Source organism: Dreissena polymorpha, chromosome 6 (genome assembly GCF_020536995.1).
Source record: "Dreissena polymorpha isolate Duluth1 chromosome 6, UMN_Dpol_1.0, whole genome shotgun sequence".
NCBI lineage: Eukaryota > Metazoa > Mollusca > Bivalvia > Myida > Dreissenidae > Dreissena > Dreissena polymorpha.
This window is the reverse complement of record NC_068360.1, coordinates 1,066,508-1,088,267: the sequence shown is the minus strand read 5'-3', so window position 1 is coordinate 1,088,267 and position 21,760 is coordinate 1,066,508. Positions and strand designations below refer to the sequence as shown.

The following is a 21,760-nucleotide window of genomic DNA, read 5'->3' as shown; positions in this document are numbered from 1 at the left end:
ATCATGCATTGATTTGGCCATAGCATTTAAACTTGATTTTACTTACTTTGTACATTAATATGAACATATAAACATATTTTATTCACTCGAGTGCTTTCAGGTTTGTCGAAATTGTCTGATTTACGCCTACGTATATTCAATTTGACATTATGTTGAATTTTTATTTTGACAAGGAAAGTCTTTCAAATTGCGATCGAACGATAGCAACGAAGGCAGTCGGGTGTTTATAGTAAAAATTGTATATTCGTTTTTTTATTTCTTATAATTCGATTACCAGTTACTGTTTTGTTTTTGTTTTTCCACAACACATGATGACGAATGGTGTGTTGAACTTTCCGCTTTTGCTTTTTAGTGAAAAACACTTTGTTCACCAAAACATTTCGGTGAAATAATTTGAAATCCGGAAAGCGATTTTTAAGAGGACAATTTTGAAGTTTCCTATATAGTTTATATTAAATAAAACTGACATCAATCTCATGTAAGCATTCATTTAAGCTAATTTACAATCCTTTATTCCCATTAATGAACAACTGTTGACATTCATGATCGGTTTTTGTTTCCATCAACGGCGGTCGTTACTGAGACTGAAGGATCAAAAGAGAATCTTCCTAACAAACATTTCTGTGTAAAAATTTTGAATTCTGTCGGCGATTTTTTGATTTATTTTTTAATTGTTGCTTAAAGCAAGGAAAAAGGTCCCATCCCGAGGCGGCAATGTTTTTTTAAGTAATCAAACATCTTTTTTGCATATCATTATACTGAAAACGTAGTATCGAAATACACCCATCAGGGCAACGATACCGCGGGTTGTTTTTAGACTTATTTATTGGATCTGAGTCGGTTAGAACGGTATATGGGCCATACGGACCAAAGACCATACAGACCAAAGACCATACAGGCCAGACAATACTGTTCCGCCGGCGGCCACCCCTGCCGTGGTGGTACGGTAACGGGACAAGGTTCCAGGCATATGCACGCAGGTCCGTTGTTGCACAACAACGATATTTAATATTTGTATGGAAGGATGACGAAGTCCGAGTTCCGGTTAAGACATTTATTTATTTTTCTATTGAGTTCGCATGGTATTCATATAATGGAATCGTTAATTACATCATACATGTACATAGGTTATACACATGCAAAATCTGGTACATTGATGAATTATAATATTGTCATATCTAGGCATAACTGTCTCTGAGCTCCGTACCCATCATAACAATGGACAAACATGGCCGCTGTTTATTATTATTGTTGTCAGGAAAGTAACTGGTTATTTATTATAACATATACGGAGCAGCTCCGGGTGGAACTGTTCCGAAAATACGGGAATGTTTACTATGTTATATACCTCACTTTCTGCCATCCGGAGTGGTTTATATTTAAATTACAAAGGAGGTTTCGTCGGAAAAGTGTTAGGAAAGATTGGCAAATGCTCCGGAAAAGTCTGGGTGTATATACCCTATGAATCGCTCCGGATGACGTCAGCAAAATTATGACATGTACGGAGCTCTGTAGAATAAGAATTTACGGTCATAACCGAGCAACGTTTCGGCGATGTTCGTAGCGCACGGAACATGCCGAAGCGTATAGTTTGAAGTCAACATGTATATTCAAGGATAATATATTCTTCACAATTATTTATATAACTATAGTAAACCAACATAAACTCCGACATCTTGCTAGTTAGAGTGAAAACAATAGAATATAATTTAACATCCATTATACTGCAAAAGAGGGAGGGAAAGCCCATGACGACAATTCGATTCGTCTCGGAATTAGTACTATATTTAGATCGAGGTCTCCCGGACATGCAGGTTGTTTAGCAAATAAAACTACAATTGATTATCCGTAGTAGCATTTCATGACGAAAGCTTTCTAACACTGCACCCTCCCTGAAAAAGGGATTCGGACCCCGAATACAGAGCGAACAGGTAAGTCTTAACAATTAAGGAAAAATCCAAATGCTAAATTGAAATTTTAAATTGATCACGCCTTAGTTAATTAACATTCACAAAGCAGGGAAAGCACTCTCCATGTTATAACACATTAACGTTAAGGAGTTGTGTCCCCGGAAAATGAGTAATCGTAACATTAGCAAAACAATAACAATTGAACAATTAAAATTTATGTAACGATTAATTATTAATGCTTGTACAGTAAGGTATATATTTCACAAGATAAATAAATTGTCTTATTGCGATCAAGTGTAACATGTAGTCCAAATAATAAGACTAGTATATCAATTGTAATAATAAACAAATGTACATGACCATTTTCAGATATACAAGTAGCAGGTACACATTTGGGAGTCCCAGTCGGGCATATTTACTTGAACAATACAAGGTATTATGTCAAGTCACGGTCAGTTAGATAAACTCTATCATACCAAGTACTCAACATTCCTAACTAAATTACAATTATGATTTTTAACTTAACTTATAAGTAGCATTGTTTATAATAATTATAATTGTCAACATATTTACACAACATATTTACATCAACCTACCAATATACACATATGGCTATATCCTTCTCCTCAATAAATTAGTACCTCTCCCTGTGGCCATCAGGTAAGAGTAGTCCTGAATACATATGTCTGTTGGATTGGTATACCTCATCACAGTAAGGGCAACAGTAATTTCCGAGTTTCACAATTTCAGCAATAATGCTTTAAGTACAATTATAACTTCTATCATCTCGTGTAATTCTAGGGCAACTATAACTCTGTACATCTCTGCGAACGTTCGCACGTATTTATATACAGCATAAGTGCAGGGCAAAATCTTATATTCCTCAATTGACAATATCAACTTCTCTACTCTCAATAATCTATAATCTCAATATCTCGTAGTCATTAACAACATGAGTCTCAGTACTGAAGGGATAGACAGCCCAAGCTACATGATTGTTAGAATAATGTGTATGCCAAATTCACTTTGTATCTCTAATATTTCTAGGGTGCCAAAACCTCACAAAGACTGGTTAAAAGAGAATTTAGACCGGGTGGTTCTCACACGTCTGTCCAGGGATCCTCAACATAAATGGCGGATGCAGTTGGTGTAAAGGACCAAAGCAAGAAACCAATGGTAATGGTAACTAAAATGGTAGATGCATAACCAACATAATAATAATCACGTGGCACAAAATGGCATGGGAGATATAAAGTCAACTGTTACATCTCAATCTTATAACGGGGTGGCATATCCCCAGGCGCCTAATAATAAGAGACCTGCCGGGCCCTATATTTAATCATAATGGCGAGAGCCTATTACATAAGGAGGACCAGAAGGGGAAGTATCCTAGCCCACCGGCCTCATAGTAGTACAAAAGATGTGTACTAAAGGGTACAAAAATGTGAATCAAAAAGTGTAAGTCCTCCCTACTCTAATTCTGTAAATCACACACCGAGGAACTTAGCACAGGCTTGCAAGCATAAAATTTGAAATACAAAAAGGCAGGCTCCTCTCCCAGCATCAAAACTAAAATAATACTGTCTTTGTAGGTTATCACATGTCTCCTCATTACATCTCAAACAGCCCTGTTAATGCATTTGGTTAACAATAATGCCCTTAAATTCTAGTACTCTTGTATAGTCCTTATTTCAACAACTTACATATACAACAATAATTAATTATGTAGTACATTAAACAAGTAACAATTATGGACACCCATATCCTTGAAGAGCAATAAATAATTTACTTTCTCTAGAATTTTAGAAAATTCTCGAACGATCTCTAAACTCTCCATAGTCATGAAGATAAGTTAATTATAACTGACTGTCCTAATAATCTGGTTGATTAAAAAAGGGGGGAAAATTATAACGCAAAACTGTACTGACAAAATATTAAACTGTTTTACAACAATAAGATTTAACTTTTATAGGAAGTGCAAGTAAAGCCTACGTCTTCACCCCGCCCCGTTAAAAGGAGTAAAGGTATGTTAAGGTTAGTATAAAGAACTAGGATATAACAGTTAAATCATGTACTTACATTCAGGACTGTCCCACTTACCATTAGTGAACAATGTAAAGGTTAAACAATAGTAGTATAACATTTACTATGAATATAATTTATAACATATATTATAAATATATTAGTGAATTACTATCATAAACTATTAAGTTATAATGTCATTAATCACTGATGTCAGGTGTAGCCCACATCTTCGGTTTATAAACATCGTAGTTGGGACATCGTAGATGGGACATCGTAGATTGGACGTCGTAGACAAAACATCGTAGATGGTACATCGTAGATTGGACATCGTAGCTGGAACATCATAGATTGGACATCGTAGACAAAACATCGTAGATGGTACATCGTAGATTGATTGGACATCGTAGACGAAATATCGTAGATGGTACATCGTAGATTGGACAGTAGACAATACATCGTAATTGGAACATCGTAGATTTGACATCGTAGACGAAACATGGTAGATTGAACATCGTAGACATAGTAGGAACATTATAGATTGGACATCGTAGATGGTACATCGTTGATTGGACATCGTAGATAAAACATCGAAGATTGGACATAGTAGATTGGACATAGTGGATTGGATATAGTAGATTGGACATCGTAGTTCTTACATTGTAGGCAATACTTCGTCGGTGACACATGGTAGGCATCTAAGTATAAATGAAAAACATTGTAGACTGTTTATGGTAGCTTGTATTATTCTTTCATGTTTTGTTTTTAATTTACTTTTATTTATTTATAAGTTTCTCCTTGTATTCGATTTTCTTTCTGAGTCCAGGAAGGTGATAATAAGTAGCCTCTGTCTTGAGCGTAAGCAGGTCTTCTTGAGTTGAGGGAAGGAGGGCCAGTGGAATTGTTGAATCATTTCTTATGAAATTCAAGATAGTTTCAAAGTGTTTGGCTGGTCTATCAATGAAGATTTCAGTTTCAGTTGTTTCTTTTGTTAGATGCTGAAGAAGGGAATATGGTTCCTTACTCAGGGTGTGTTTTGATGAAGTAAATATGTATCCTCCGACGTTCAATTTTATTTTAAAGTTGTTTTGTTTTTTCAATTCTGTTAATTTATCTTTTAAATTTTCTTCTTTGAAGGGATCTTCTTCGTTTTCAGGTTCTTCTTCAAAGGTTGCTTCGTTGTCAGACAGTGTGCTTTCAGTATATTGAATGTCTTTGTAAGAGATTAATTGTCTTGGATTGTCCATTTTGTTCAGAATCTTATCAAGTACGTTATTTTTTGGGTTCGTAAAATTTTGTTACTATTCTCTTGTCGATATCTAATGGTGTTCTGGATGTGACATTGTTGTTTGACTGCTTATTCTTCTTGGGGATGGTAAAGCGTTCAGGCAATCTGCCCTCCTTGTGTTCCTCCTGCTGATGTTTCTGTTTTTGGGGTAAAGTTTTGTTTTCCGAAATGTCTTCTGGGACTGGAAACTTCAATTCTATGTTTTCCGGAGCATTTAGTTTCCACATTTTTTTCAAATTCATCATCTTCATCTGACAGGTATTGGTCTTGTTGTAGGATGTTATGGTTTGGCTCTTTATTTACATGTGGCAGGTTGGTTTTGATAGGGGCTTCGGACTTCTTTTCTTCCTTTCTTTTTTTATGGCTTTTTATTATTTCTTCATTTGTGATTTCTGTTTTTCTTTTATGTTCTTCATGTGTTGTTTGGATTATTTTACATCGACGTTCCACTCTTGTACTAATGTGATCATCGATTTTTACTTTCTTCAAGGCTTCTTCTGCTTTGCCTCCTTGAAAATTGTGTAGGGTGTTGATCAGAATTATGTCTCTTTTTATCCCATTGTTTTTGCATCTGTGGTCTTCTCTCCGGTTAGTGATGTTGTTGCATTTTTGGCATTGATATTTAAAATGGAGATGGTTGGTTTGAATATGCCGTACTATGTTGGTTTTCTTGTTGTAACTTAAGTCCATGTGGGGGCACAATTTGCACTGCCACACGCGAGCCTGTAATATATATAATGGACACAGGTAAGGTTTACAGTTTGGCAATAGAAGTTTTATTATTAGATTTCTTTCTTAGTAATATTATTGGAAATTCTTCTTTCTTTTCAGGAATGTAATTTTAAAGAGATCAGGATCATAAGGTCTACTCTGTGGGGATCATGGGTTCCGGAGCAGAGACAGTAGGTATATGTATACAGGTGTAAGTGGTATAAGGGTCGCTTTATTTAACACAACAAATATTGAATGAAGTACAATTTACATCATATACTGATCAGGCAAAGAATTATAACAATCTTTGTTGGGATGGAGGCTCAATCAGTGTCTTCATGCTAATTGGGTTTGTTTGTTCCACGGTACTCTTTAAGTATTTCGTGGTGAACAAGAATGGGTCTTGAATTTGGTTTCATTTGGATCTCGTATAATACATAATCCCATTTCTTGGTGATAGTATAAGGACCGGTTCATGCGTTTTGTAGTTTAGGGTTTAAGCCCTTGTGTCTTTTTGCATTGAAGTACCACACCTGGGTACCAACTTCATAATTTATGTGGAATTTTCCTTTGTCATAATTTGTTTTCATACTGACTGCACTTTGTCCCAAATGTTGTCTTGCAATCTCATGAATTTCCGTCATGATATTTTCAAGCTCTATGACGTAAGTGGTTGTGAAATGTGATTCCTCATCGACAGGTTTTCCGATGGCAAGGTCATTGGGCAAGTTCATCTCCCGGCCGAACAGCATCATAGATGGAGTGAAACTTGTGCTTGAGTGTATGCTGGAGTTGTAAGCCAGTACCAGTAAAGGTAAATGTTCACACCAGTCCCTCTGATCTTTCTGTACAAAAGGTGTCAGCATGTTCTGAATAACTTTATTGATTCTTTCTACCAGTCCATCTGAACTTGACCTGCCTACTGTTGTTCGTGTTTTGTGAATGCCTAGTAGGGTGCACGTCTCTTTGAATACTTCAGATTCAAAATGTGTTCCTCTGTCTGAGAATAGTTCAAGTGGGGTTCCAAAAGATCCAATAAACTTTTCAATTAACTTTCTTGCTACTTATTTGGCTTCCATGGTTTTTAAAGGTATGGCTTGTATCCATTTGGAGAAGTAGTTGCAAACGACAAGAATGTTTCATTTTCCTCTTCGTGAAATAGGGTAAGGGCTCTGGATGTCAATGGCGATCCTTTCTAAAACTTGTCCAACTTGATAAAGTTGAAGAGGTCCTTTTGATTTTCTCTGAGGTTGTTTTCTCATGGCACATGCATCACATTGTAGACAATATCTTTCCACATCTCTGTGTATTCCAAACCAGTGAAATCTGTTTTGTATCTTATGGTATGTTTCTCTGAACCCTAAATGTCCAGCTGTGACTGTTGCATGGAGTTGTTTGAAAACAGAATGCCTCATACTTTGTGGTAAGAGTATCAGTCTTTTCAGCGAATGGTCATTTGTGACAACCTTATGATACATGACATTGTTATCAAGTTCTAACAGTTCAAAGTTGTGCCAATAATGTTTCATTTCCATACCATATTTAGATATTTCCTGCCATTCTGGGCGGTTTCCAGTGTTTAACCATTGTAGGACAATTTTAAGTATAGAGTCGCAAGCTTGTTCTTCTTGTATTTTGGACAGTTCAAAATTTCCATCTTGGTAGTCTGTGTCGGAATAGTTATAAGGGGAAGTTTCTTCAGAGGTTGATTCTCCTATGCGTACTGTATGTGCAGTCACTTCTTGGTGAATGTATTTTGTTTCCGCTCTTTCACAGTGAGTACAATATTCATCTGCACAAGGTCTGCGTGACAATGCATCGCTGTTATTGTGGACTCTACCTGGTCGGTATTCTATGATAAAGTGATAGTTTCCAAGGGTTTCTAGCCAACGAGCTAATTGTCCTTCACAGTTTTTGAAATTCAGTATCCACTGTAGACTTCCGTGGTCTGATCTAATTTTGAAAGGGTTTCCATAAAGAAAATGGTGGAAATGTTTGACTGCTAGCACAATTGCATACTAATTCTATAAACAACAGCTCTTTTCTTGTTGTGCAATAATTTCTTTCAGTATGGGAGAAGCATTGTGAGTAATAACTTATTACCCTCTCTTGGTTGTTCTGTACTTGTGAAAGTACGGCTCCTGCCGCAACATTTGAGGCATCTGTATCAAGGATAAAGGGCTGTGTTTCAATTGAGAAGGCAAGTATCGGGGCTTTGCATAGTCTGTTTTTTAACTCTATGAAAGCAGCTTCAGCTTTATCATCCCAGGTAAATGAAGTGTTAGCTTCTGTTAGTTTATGTAGAGGTTTTGCTATGGTTGCAAAGTTTTGAATCATATTTCTGTAGAAACTACATAGTCCAAGGAAGGATCTCAAATGACGAACATTTTGTGGCCTGGGCCAGTTCCTTATCTTTTCTGTTTTCTCTGTGCAGGCTTCTATGCCATCTTCGCTCAGTTGATGCCCTAGGAAACTTATTTTTTGTTGAAATAGTTTGCATTTCTTTGGACAGAGCTTCAGGTTGGCTGACCGGAGTCTTTCGAACATGTCGCGCAAGTTATTTAAGTGTTGTTCAAAGGTTTTGGAATAGCATAGCAAATCATCCAAGTAGATTAAGCATGCTTTGTAAGTCAAACCTTTCATTATTTTCTCAATCAGGCGTTCAAAAACGGCGGGACTTGTTGACATACCGAACGGCATAACTTTTCAGATACAAGTCTCTCCTCCTATACTGAATGCTGTGACTGGTCGGTCCTCTTCTTTAATGGGAATCTGGTGGTAGGCTTATCTGCAATCCATTGAGGAAAAGTATTTGTTTCCGGACAATGACTCTAAAGATTGGTCTATTCGTGGAAGCGGATGAGCATCAAACTTTATTCTTGCATTTACTTTTCGAAAGTCTATACACAACCGGACAGATGATTTGTCTGGTTTCGGTACAACTACTACTGGTGATAACCATGGACTTTGAGCAGGTTCTATAAGATCTTTATTGAGTAGTTTTTGTATTTCCTTCTCGGCTTGTTCACGTTTAACAGCTGGTAATCTATAGGGTGCTGTTCTTACTGGCATATTGTCTCCTGTGTTGATAGTAAATTCTGCCAAGTCAGTGCGACCCATGTCATCTTCAGATGTACAAAATACATCTGCATATTCAATCAACAATGACTTAACTTGTTGACCTTCTTTTTCGGACACATTTTGTAGAGTGGCTTCTATCAAGTCTTTCATGTGTTCTGGTGTTTTAGGTTGGTTGTTGTCATGGTTTTTAATTGATGTTGCGACATTGGTGTGATGTACTAAATGTTCTTGAAAGGCTGGTATACTATCCTTGTTTATCATTTCGAGATGTGCCACTGTTGTGTTTTTATGTAGTTTGATAGGTATGGAATCGAAATTAGCTATTTGTAATGATACAAGTCCATTGGAAGGTTGTACCAATGCTCGTGCAAGCAGGACACTGTGTTTTTCAAAAAGATTAAGGTTTGGAGAGGTCACGCCTAATTTTGTGTTATCATATGGATCCATTGTTCTTCCAGATATCACAATCTCACTTTCTGGTGGTATTTCTATATCATCAATCAAAGCAATTTTGCAGCCGTGAACATCAAATTCATTTGTATGGCAGTATATTTCTTCTCCATTGATTTTCAAGATCTGTCTGCTTAGGATAATATCACAAGTGTGGTTCATCATAAAATGTCTTCCAATAATGAACTCATTGGAAATGTCTGCTAGGAAAACTGAATGTTGAAACAGTTGTTTGGCAATTGTAAATTCAATGTTAATTTTTCCATGGAATTTAGCTCTATCTCCTGTTATTCCAACCAGTATATCATGTGTTGGTTGAATTTGGGGTTTGTTATCTTGCCATTTGTCATAGATGCTATTTTTCATAATGGTTATGTTGGATCCTGTGTCTATTAAAGCTGTGATATACTGGTTTCCAATCTGTATTGGTAGAAACAATCCTTCATGTACTGTGTCTCTTAAGTTATTTACTGAAATCTGTTGGCCCTTCTCATCGGGTTTTCGGGTCTTCTTGTGGGCCTCCATGAAGACCTGTTCTCATTTCCCTGGTTTAAATGAGGTCTGTTTTGAGTCTGGGTCCTGTTGTTTTCATTAAATCTCTGCCACTGTCTTGGTCTTTCAAATGTATCTTCCTGTGGGAAATTTCGTTGTTGTTGGTGATTTTGAGGACTTGGTCTTCCATAAGTACCAGGAAATGGTGTTGAAGATCTGTCTCTGTAGTTTTCTATTTCTCTGGTTTGTCTCATGCTTATCTTTTGATAGTTTTTCAAAAGCATCAGCCAATTTCTCGAGAGTTTTTGTTAGTTGTGTGACAGTTTCGATTCCACTTTTTGCATCATCATTGTTAAAGGTACAGTTGGAATTGTTGGGCTTTGCTATGTGCTCAGAGTTATTTTTGAAATGATTAGACTCTGTTTGTCCTGCAGAAACATGAATGGACTGTTTTCTTCTGAACTCTGCTGTTTTGTATGCCTCAAACCGTGTTGCTATTTGGGTTGCCTCTGACAATGTGATTGGTTCAGCCTCTCTAAGTTTCATGCGCAAGGTTTGGTCATCAATTGCTTCAATAAAATGGTCTCGAGCCAAAGTATCTGTGAATTTCTTGGTTGTATTTGGGTAGGCCATAAGGGTCAGCTTCTTAATGTTATGAGCTAGTTCAGGGATGCTCTCTCCTACTCCCCTGGTACGGTTCTGTAGTTCAGTCCTAAATATATAACTTTTTGATTCTGGGAACCATATCTCTCTTTCAACTTATTGATCAAAGTGTTTATGTCTGTTTTCTCGTGCCTCTGTGGCTCGGTAAGGATGCCTCTGGTAGAGCCAATGAGACTGTTAGCTAGGTGAAGGCCTTTTAGGTAGGGTGACCATCCATTAATTTGGCAACTAATTTTAAATGAGTCTAGGTATTCATAAATGTCCTCTTTTCCATCATATTTGGGTGGATGCACTTTTAATTGTATATCATTGGAGTATTCGTGATTTGTACGAGGGACTTCTCCTAGGTCTGTATGGATAATTTACTCTGTCATGGTCACCTCTGTCATATCTATGTCTGTTTAAATTTGGAAAATCTATCTCTGTATCCGGGTTGGACAATGATCTGTCTAGGTTATGAGATCCGGGTAAATCTCTATCCGGAGACATGTTTCTACTGGGCTGAGAAAAACTAGTCTCCATGTCTGGATTTTGGTTTGTATTCAGGTCATGGGGAGCAACTGTAGAGCTCCTGGTCTCTTTATTGGGGGTTGTGTCCCTTGGATTGGACATTTCCTCTAAGTATCAACAATAAAGGGATATTTTGGGATTGGGTATATCAAACTCACTCTCTCACTGTAACATCAAACATTTATTTTACCAAATGTAAAATCATACATATTTATACATTGTAATGTTTATGAACAAATGTAAAGTTCGGTAATGTTACAAGCTTGTACTTTATGTTGTTGTGCAACATTTGGTTTTTGTGTATTTCAGACAGGAGCTGTATAATATAATAAGTTCCAGTGCAGTCCGGAGTCTGGAGGAAGCTTAATTAAAATAAAGGTCCCTAAGTTCAGTGGAAACCAGCCACAGAATCTCGTTGAGCTAATCTATTCACATTAGCTAGCGTTATGAATAGATGGCCAATCTTTACATAACAAGTACTGCACATTGAATTTTAAATGAATGTACGAATAAAAGCAAAGTACTGTGGTGTTTGTTGTCACTACGAAAACAATATAGGTATTATGGTTCATAGCAATCATATACGGAAACCTAGACAATTCTTGTAATAATCGACCAAGATGATACTGTGACGTCACATACGTTATATATTAAGTGACGAAATCGTTACATTATCTTAAAGTGCAGTTATTGCAAATGATATATGAATATTGTGTCTGAAGTAGACGACTGTCGAAATAATCCGACTTTGTTCTAAATCATGTGATTAATATTATTAGAATTATCATGTGGAATAATTGGATCAATAAACGCATTCTCTATTGAAAAGCATGTGTTATCTCTGGCAACGAGAAAGCAACTTCTTAAAATGGTTACTGGTTTATTGTTATAGGTAGTGTTCTAAAGCATCCGGATCAGACTATCTTTTAAGGTTTGTCATATTATATTTTATATTTAATGGATCGTCCGGAGCAATAATGTATTTCTCCTTATTATTTTTTTTGCTCCGGTCGGAGGAGTATTGATGAACTCATTGATCCGGATCGGGACCTGCTCCAGACAGCGTTTGCTATGACGTCATAATTTACCATCCGGAGTGAACTGATATACGTCATCATGTACATTCATACGCAGCTATCCGGCGAAGTCTAAACATTTGTTGAATTTTATGAACAATATATTTTTGGTAAATCGGGAGCGGGGAATCTGCATTAAACTGGTTTGAAAATGATACAATCGTCCTTCTTTCTAGATTTTTTTTTATATATTTTTTTTATAGTAATTGATCCCAGCACTTCTGACACCTGCCGTGGTGGTACGGTAACGGGACAAGGTTCCAGGCATATGCACGCAGGTCCGTTGTTGCACAACAACGATATTTAATATTTGTATGGAAGGATGACGAAGTCCGAGTTCCGGTTAAGACATTGATTTATTTTTCTATTGAGTTCGCATGGTATTCATATAATGGCATCGTTAATTACATCATACATGTACATAGGTTATACACATGCAAAATCTGGTACATTAATGAATTATAATATTGTCATATCTAGGCATAACTGTCTCTGAGCTCCGTACCCATCATAACAATGGACAAACATGGCCGCTGTTTATTATTATTGTTGTCAGTAAAGTAACTTGTTTTTTATTATAACATATACGGAGCAGCTCCGGGTGGAACTGTTCCGAAAATACGGGAATGTTTACTATGTTATATACCTCACTTTCTGCCATCCGGAGTGGTTTATATTTAAATTACAAAGGAGGTTTCGTCGGAAAAGTGTTAGGAAAGATTGGCAAATGCTCCGGAAAAGTCTGGGTTTATATACCCTATGAATCGCTCCGGATGACGTCAGCAAAATTATGACGTGTACGGAGCTCTGTAGAATAAGAATTTACGGTCATAACCGAGCAACGTTTTGGCGATGTTCGTAGCGCACGGAACATGCCGAAGCGTATAGTTTGAAGTCAACATGTATATTCAAGGATAATATATTCTTAACAATTATTTATATAACTATAGTAAACCAACATAAACTCCGACATCTTGCTAGTTAGAGTGAAAACAATAGAATATAATTTAACATCTATTATACTGCAAAAGAGGGAGGGAACGCCCATGACGACAATTCGATTCGTCTCGGAATAAGTACTATATTTAGATCGAGGTCTCCCGGACATGCAGGTTGTTTAGCATATAAAACTACAATTGATTATGCGTAGTAGCATTTCATGACGAAAGCTTTCTAACAATACAGATCGGATTTTCAGACTATACGGACCAAATGTGCGGACCGTAAGCACAACATCTTTTACCCACATGAAGCTTTTTTTAAACACGACATAGTAAGTTTGCGGGGTAGGAGATCATGCAGTGGCGCCGCATTTGGTAGCACACGTCCACCTCCTAAAATGCTTAGAGGTACAGCACACGGGCTACCGTCGCTGACAGGACGTAACGTATGCCTGCTTAATGCGATAGTACGCAAAGCGATCGTCTGGGACGCACATGGACGCATTCTTATACCACCAAAGAACGGAGCGTCGGTCTCTATCAATAGTCTGTCCGTCGGTTCCATCCAAAGCGCAAGGTTTGTCGTCTCATTGAAGACCCCGGTACAGTGAGTGGTCCCCAGGTCTGTATTCAGAAAGGCGTTCGTGAAGACACATACAAACAACCATGTCCATATGGAAGCATTGAAGGTTAATTCGTTGGAAACGGGCCACAATCTTCGTCGAGATATTACGGAGACTTTCATGAAGACCCCCCGCCATCCACGTTAGGTCTGCGCCCCTACAATTCAGGACAAGGGTATTGCGCTTCTCCAGGTAGCGTAACACCCTCCACAATAAAGTGGTGTGCCCAAACCATTCCGCATAGGGCACGGAGTGGTCGCGACCAGCCCTACCAAACCCTGCCACATATGGCCTCCCAAGTTACTTAGTAAGTAATATAACTCGTCAATCTGCGTGTTAGTGTAAGAAGGATAAAGACCAATGTCGGGATAACACCGGCGGCAAGATAAGTACATTTTTTTGTAAAGCGCCTTTGAACGCACAATACTGTATGAAAAGGGCGCTATATAAATGTGGTATTATTATTAGTAGTAGTAATTGCAGTAGTAGTAGTAGTATTACTATTATTATTAAAGTGACCGATTGTTTAATGCCATACATTACAATGCACACAACACAGTTTATACATTTAACATAAATGAATAAAAGTTGCGAAACCGCATTTGAACGCTCAATGTAAAGTACTGGAGATTTTTATACTCGGTTTAGTAGCCTTTGTCATCTACATACCAACACCAAAATAAATTACGCATAATGAACTCGAACCCGCGACCCGAAGATATCAATATTGATTGAAAGTCAATGCTCTACCGACTGATCGAGAAGGGCATAATTTGTAAAAACTAATTTCTTACTACATAGACGTTGCCAAACAACATTTTCGTTTTTGGACAATTAAGCAATATTTTTATGAAGATCATCTTATGATTTATGTTGAAAACTGATTGAACAGAAACGAATTACCGTATGGATACAAACCCATTTGTATAATTTTAATGGAAGCTCATAATAAAATAAAGACAAATCATACGTTGTTTCCATTAACAGATCCAAAACAAATGAGAAGGTAGGTCGCCAAAACTTGGTTAACTATTCTAAACTTTGAAACAGTTTCATTGCTATTACTTGTGTCCTCAATAAATCAGGTTGTTTTCAAAGACATTGTCATATTTGACAAAGGTGCATGTTTTTAATCATGATGTAATACCACAATTCATCAACAGATATTTCTTGAAATTGCTTTGCTATTGGGGCATTCAGTGATTTATTGTAGTTGGGGTTATGCAAAATTGATATAAGTTTACATACGGGCAAACAGAAAGTAATTAGTACAGATCCTTTTATGAAAATACGTTTATACATAAGAATTGTGTCGAATTATTTAAGTACGTTTGAGTATTAGGTCCGAATTTGTAATTTAAGAGAATAAATTATCATTATCATTTGCAAATTAAAATGTCGTAGCTACGCTTATGCATGACCCGGGGGCTGTCTTGGCTAATATATGCGGACCAAATGCAAGTTTTCGCATATTCAAAAACATTCAGGCCAATTAAGGCAGTTTTATGTATAAAACAATATTATTTTCGTCAGAATCATAAATTAAACAGCCAAAATTTGAAAAGGCCTATAAAGGCGAACTTTACCAGGATAGAGTGACAAAAAATGTGTTAAACTGAACAATGTTAACATATGGATATAGTGTAATAAGCTGTTCGTATAAGGCCAAAACCTACGGAAAATAGAAATGACGGTTGAATGAGCAAGGTAATATTCCCCTTTGTTGATGTCATATTTAAGTCGTCACAGTTTATTAGGCATTTGAATGCCAACCGGGTGTTGTGATATCAAACTTTCTGTTAATATACACGTAAACACATAATTACTTCGCGAAAAAAGCATATATTAAGGATATATACAGTCAATAATTTAAACTTTCAATATTAAGGTATGTTTACTTTACCGTTTAAATAACTTGCACAATGTAAAAGTACAAATATATTTTATGCTGGATTTGAAGAGACTTTTTAAATCAAAACATAATTTACGAATTATTCAAACTGAGCCAAGCTGCCGAGAGGTCGTCCAGCTGGTTGTGGCTGAGGCGAAAGGAGGCAACTTGGAAGAAGAAGAGCTATCGACATTCACACCGTCGCTCCGCTGGCCCCATCCTCCCGAGATGCCCATTGTTCAGGGATGAAACATTGACGACGGAAGGACTCCGTGCTGATGATGAATGTCGATCTGCATTCCACAACACCAAAGGATGCGTCTGCAGGAGATTCACGGTTGGGTTTGCGATTATATTTACCTATTACGACTTGTTGCACTCTGTCCTGTGTTTATTTGAACGTTTATTGTGATATTCTTTAAGTAGTATTAAATAACTTAAGAATGACTTTATGCTGTTGTTTCACACCAGTTCTTCGAAACGTTGCTTTTAAAACATATAAACTGCAAACCACTTCGTTTCATCGTTTTTCATACCACACAATCACACAATGGCAAAACAACTTCTTATTTAATTAAGTATGTTTGGTATTTAGTATGTTTGACCTAGTTTGCTTGAAGAGGAAGATCGCAGCAAGTTACTGGTTTTGCGTAAGTGGGGAAAATAATAACTGGTGTTCAAAATGGCGTTCAACGGCTGATGTTTCTATGTTTTCGTCCGAACTTTTGAAAGATTTTTACTAGGGATGGGACCGAATATCCGAATATTCGAATATTCGAAAATCGGCCGAATATTCGAATCCAAAATTCATATTCGAATATTCTATTTTTATGTAAAGACACTTCCAAAAAAGTACGTGTACAAAGTCGCACTTTTAGTTTCCATTTTAAGTCATTGTTTTGATAACAGCTGCCATCCATGAACGAGATGATAATTGGCAAACAGGAGGGTATAAGGAGAGGGGCAAATCGTCAATTTACTCTCAATTCAGAGTTATGCAATATGTACTCATCATTTTCTGAAAATCAGTCAAATACGAAAGACAATTTATGTGAAACATTAACGTTTATTGATAAACATTTAAAAATCTGTGTTTTTACAGGTTTTTTAACCTCAGCGATCAATTGTATAAACAGTGGTTAATATTAGCTGAAGTTACTTGATTAGTGTAGTTATTTACATGGATATGGTACCGCCATATATTTGTATTTGTATAAACGATGATAACTCCGTTATAACCTATCCATTGAAATTTGTTAACTAACCAATGTAAAATTACCAACAACGCTATCCTGAAAATGACGTCGTTTTTGCGCAATTTGTCATACGAACATTGTCCAATATAGCCTTTGACTCTGTCACAAAAGAAATAAGCAAACAACGGGCTTACACCTTTAGTAACCGAGAGGTGGACGTTATTAAGAACTTATTGAAAGAAAATCTTCATAAAATCGAAGCAAATAAAAGCGGTCACTCGTTACCTAATATGTAATGGATACCATGCTCGTTGTAGTCAGAAACCTAGTACAAGACATTATTTAAAGCCCCATTAACACTCAAAACCAACGAATATTTCGTAAACTATTTCATAACATTATAAATCAATGTTCCTTAAAGCAATAGCCAAAATTTTAACACCAGATGTGGTATGGTAACATAGATTTAACAAGATACAGTGTTACCAGACCACATCTATCGTTGAAATTTTGGCTATAATTGGTGCACTTTATTTTACGAAATAATTTACGAAATATTCGTTGATTTTGTGTGTTAATGGTGCTTTATAAGGATCTGTTTGGTAATGATGTTTACGCATTAAAACGAAAAACTCATTAATTTATCGTGATGATATAACTATTTTGGCAAATTCACATTAGCGACAAGGATTCAATTCACGTGGCCCGAAGCATGGTGCAACGTAGCAATAAGGCGAAACGAACACAAAATATTTAATATATGTTGTCACAAAAATTATTATCGAATCCCGAGTAAATACAGTTTCATGCAATTTCAGTGCACGTTTTGCAGCAATAAAACGAAACTTAATCATGCTTTTTACATAATTTCACGAAATTAATTATTGAATCCCGCCTGTTTAAAGTTTTAAGCAATAAAAGTGTGCGTTTTGCAACACTGCGTTTTGCAAGATAGATTCTATATTTGAAATATGAAATGAGTAAAATACACATTAAATAATTTTTTGGAACTAAAGCACTTGCATTGAACATCAAATTAACTGCAGTTTGTATTTTAGAAGCTAATATGTATTTAATGTTCATGCCATTGAGCATTAAATAGTGGGGACTTAAAATGATAACTACATTCGTTTCAAGTTACCGAATTAATATACGTACCATCACTAAAATTATGTTTCAGTTAAGCTTCATTTAATTTAATTCTTGCATAGTTGATAAGTCTACTTATTATTTTATTCATTCAGCTTACCGTACCTTATATAGCTTGAATAGCGATTTTTTGTGAACTTGTAGAAGGTTTAAACGAATATCGGCACAAATTGTCTTATATCGGGACGCCGGGTCAATCACCAAAATCGCGGTCCCGTCGAGATCTGGCATGTATGTTTTCATTCCGTTATCCATATATCAAATCAATGACTATCTAATCAGAATTTATTTCCTCAAATTTATACCAATTAAATCGTCATGGTTCTTAATTCCAGAAAAAATAGCGAAACCAAAAGCATGCATATGATTGATGGAAAGTAATCCAATTCAATTTAAAGTATTGTAATAAAATAGAATTACGGTAATGTGTTTTCCTGAAATATCTTACATCTTTTGAAACTAAACAGTATTTATTTTAAAAGAAGATCATAATAATCAATATTCTAAAACAAATAAATATTACCCTATCCAACTTTTCAAAGCTGCACATAAGATAGATTATAGTGGCATTTGTGGCAATCAGGAATAGTAATTTGGTCCGGACAGTCATTTATATAGGTTCGGACATTTTAATATAAGGTTTAAAATCGAATATTCGAAAATATTCGAAAAATGACAAACCAATATTCGAATATCATGTCCAGTATACGTTCCCGTCCCTAGAATTTACACTTACCATACTAATTCGACATTATCCTTGCGCACAGGATCATCTACTGATATATCTTCAGACTCGGTATAAATCCTGTAGATGTATTATCAATAATAAAAAAGGTTATTTAAGGCTTAAAAGGCAATTGCCTGATTGTTTAAGATTGACACGGTTGTTTGTATGTAAATTGTTAGGTCACCTATAATGTTTTCTTCAGAAGTTTTCATTGACAGGTGAACTCAATAATGATCATAGTTTATCTTGCATGAACACTAATGTTTTAAAAAGGCAATCGCAATATATGCAGCGAAATTCGAAAATTTACAGGATTTATATTGAGAAACTGGGCTTAGATGTAAACAGCATACGGCGCATAATATTGGGAGTGCGGGTGTTCAAATTGTTAAATCTTCTATATGAATTCATATTTTTAAATGCTACATACCATACCGGTACTCACCAAAACGAAACGTTGAGTGACGAAGTATTTAAAGCAGTTATTCTGCTATGCATAATTAACGAGAAATGGCGAAATACCTAACAATGCGTGTAATTTTCGAAACCGGATTTTCTTGAAATGCAAACATTATATTAAATAACGAAAAATGCGTAAATTATAGTAATATGACGCCTACATACCTTTAAGTCTGACAAATGTTTTTTTTTTTAAATTTCACGTTTATTTTCAATTCATATGAAGAGCAGGGTTCATTCAGAAAATCATTTCAGCCCAAATAGTGTAAACTCGATTTTCCGATTAAAACGAGCCGCACTTTGGGAAAATGGGGTTAACATGTTTGTGCGTAAAGTGTCGTCCAAGTTTACCTGTGCAGTTCGCACTTGTTAATCAAAGACAAAACTTTTCGCATTTATGGCAGTTTGGTTTAAAGAACTTCTCTTTTTTAAAATACTTCAAATTAGGCGAAGCGTGTCGTTCCCTGGTAAGCCTCTGCGGACTTGGAGGGCTTTACTGTGACAACACTTTACGCATATGTATTAAGCCCCATATTCCCATAGCGAGGCTTAGCCTGTGCGGACTTGGAGGGCTTGTCTGTGACTACACTTTACGCATATGTATTAAGCCCCATATTCCCATAGAAAGGCTCAGCCTGTGCGGACTTGGGGGCTAATCTGGGACTACACTGTACGCATATATATTAAGCCCCATATTCCCGTAGCGAGGCTCAGCCTGTGCGGACTGGGAGGCTTTTCTGGGACTACACTTTACGCATGTGTATTGAGCCCCATATTCCCATAGCGAGGCTCAGCCTGTGCGGACTTGGAGGGCTTCATCTGTGACTACACTCGACGCATGTGTATTAAGCCCGATATTCCCGTAGCGAGGCTCAGCCTGTGCGGACTTGGAGGGCTTATCTGGGACTACACTTGACGCATGTGTATTAAGCCCCATATTACCATAGCGAGGCACAGCCTGTGCAGACTTTGAGGGCAAATCTTGGACTACACTTTACGCATGTGTATTAAGCCCCATATTCCCGTAGCGAGGCTCAGCCTGTGCGGACTGGGAAAGTTAAACCGGGACTACACTTTACGCATGTGTATTCAGCCCCATATTCCCATAGCGAGGCTCAGCCTGTGCAGACTTTGAGGGCTAATCTAGGACTACACTTTACGCATGTATTAAGCCCCATTTACCCATAGCGAGGCTAAAATGCAATATATTCTTCTCGTTGCTTTGCCGTCCGGGCTAAGATTAAGTTTTTCGGTTAGCACGTTGATCATGCATGGATTTGGAGATAGCATTTTAACTTGATTTACTTACTTTGTACATTAATATGAACATATAAACATATTTTGTTCAGTCGAATGCTTTCAAGTTTGTCGAAATTGTCTGCGTTTTACGCCTACATATATTCAATTTGACATTATGTTGAACTTTATTTTGACAAGGGACGTCTTTAAAATTGCGAACGATAGCAATGAAGGCAGTCGGGTGTAAATAATAAATATTGCATATTTGTTTTTTATTTCTTAAAATTCGATTACCAGTTACTGTTTTGTTTTTGTTTTTCCACAAACATGACGACGAATGTTGTGTAAAACTGACATCAATCTCATGTAAGCATTCATTTAAGCTAATTTACAATCCTTTGTTCCCATTCATGAACAACTGTTGTCATTCATGATCAGTTTTTGTTTCCTTCAACGGCTGTTGAGACTAAAGGATCAAAAGAATATCTTCCAAACGAACATTTCTGAGAAAATATTTTGAATTCTGTCGGCGATTTTATGATAACTTTATTAATTGTTGCTTATAGCAATACAAGAAAAAAGGTCCCATCCCGAGGCGGCAATGTTTTTTCAAGTAATCAAACATCTTTTTGCTTATCAACTATTATGAAAACATAGTACCGAAATACACATATCAGGGCAACGTTACCGCGGGTTGTTTTATACTTATTTATTGGATCTGAGTCGGTAAGAACGGTATATATACCATACGGACCAAAGACCATACAGACCAAAGACCATAGAGGCCAGACAATACAGATCGGATTTTCGGACTATACGGACCAAATGTGCGGACCGTAAGCACCACATGTTTTACCCACATGAAGCTTTTTTTTAAACACGATATAGTATGTTTGATGGGTAGGAGATCATGCAGTGGCGCCGCTTTGGTAGCAAACGTCCACCTCCTAAAATGCTTAGAGGCACAGCACACGGGCTACCGTCGCTGACAGGACGTAACGTATGCCTGATTAATGCGATAGTACGCAAAGCGATCATCTGGGACGAACATGGACGCATTCTGATACCACCAAAGAACGGAGGAGCGTCGGTCTCTATCAATAGTCTGTCCGTCGGTTCCATCCCAAGCGCAAGCTTTGTCGTCTCATTGAAGACCCCGGTACAGTGAGTGTTCCCCATGTATGTATTCAAAAAGGCGTACGTGAAGGCACATACAAACTACCATGTCCTTATGGAAGCATTGAAGGTTAATCCGATGGAGACGGGCCACAATCTCCGTCCAGATATTAAGGAGACTTTCATATAGACCTCCCGCCATCCATGTTGGGTCTG

The 21,760-nt window shown here is 36.9% G+C and overlaps 2 long non-coding RNA genes across 2 annotated transcripts; one reads left to right on the top strand and one right to left on the bottom strand.

Moving 5' to 3' along the window:
• Positions 1–1,039: 1,039 nt before the first annotated feature.
• On the bottom strand, positions 1,040–13,229 carry LOC127834850 (uncharacterized). Its single transcript, XR_008028251.1, has 2 exons — positions 12,850–13,229; positions 1,040–1,348 (listed from the first exon to the last, which is right to left on the bottom strand). It is a non-coding gene; the product is annotated as an uncharacterized LOC127834850 (long non-coding RNA).
• On the top strand, positions 1,797–3,092 carry LOC127834851 (uncharacterized). Its single transcript, XR_008028253.1, has 3 exons — positions 1,797–1,931; positions 2,280–2,343; positions 2,958–3,092. It is a non-coding gene; the product is annotated as an uncharacterized LOC127834851 (long non-coding RNA).
• Positions 13,230–21,760: the final 8,531 nt, after the last annotated feature.